Here is a 601-nt window from a genome sequence, read left to right as displayed (position 1 = left end):
TGATTAAAAGAAGAAAAGGGGGGTAGTGTATTAGGTCAGGAATGAATCATAAAATACATGCTAAAATAAATAAGATATTTATTAGAGATGGGTGATAAATTTTATTCAAGATTTTGATACCTAAAGTGGAAAAAAAGGCAATTCATTTCCACAATGCTGTTTTTGTTATTTTTAATTGTTTTTTTCTTCTTTTTTTCTTTTTTTCCTCTATGTGGGATGGTTGATTTTGAGCCTGCAGGGAGTAAGCTGGCCCCAGATTTTTCCAAGTCCACATTTCTTTGCCTCCAATTCTTATGTGTCCAAAGACAGGGAACCACAGGCATGCCTTCATAGGAGGATTGTTATTTTTAATTGTTGTTTGCACAGTTATTTGTATTTTCACATATCTTAAGTTACTACTAGCTAATCAGATAAAATTTATCAAAACTACTTTATAAGAATAAATAACTTGATCAAGATTACACAGGTACTAAGGGCATTTAACTAATACTTATTGGACCCATATAATGTGTCAGTCACATTACTGAATAAATCAAAAACTTATAACATCTCTGAAGGGTAGGTATTATGATCTACACTTTTTGGATAATGTGTAGGTGTC

The 601-nt window shown here is 31.4% G+C and overlaps 1 non-coding gene across 1 annotated transcript; it reads right to left on the bottom strand.

Annotated features, from left to right (window-relative positions):
- Positions 1 to 207: 207 nt before the first annotated feature.
- Positions 208 to 338, bottom strand: LOC112318730 (small nucleolar RNA SNORA38). The gene has a single exon (XR_002976252.1). It is a non-coding gene; the product is annotated as a small nucleolar RNA SNORA38 (small nucleolar RNA).
- Between the last annotated feature and the right edge of the window lie 263 nt (positions 339 to 601).

The sequence above is a fragment of the Desmodus rotundus genome, chromosome 3 (genome assembly GCF_022682495.2).
Source record: "Desmodus rotundus isolate HL8 chromosome 3, HLdesRot8A.1, whole genome shotgun sequence".
In the NCBI taxonomy this organism is placed as follows: Eukaryota; Metazoa; Chordata; class Mammalia; order Chiroptera; family Phyllostomidae; genus Desmodus; species Desmodus rotundus.
Note: the sequence above shows the minus strand (reverse complement) of the source record. Positions and strands in the feature narration are given on the sequence as shown.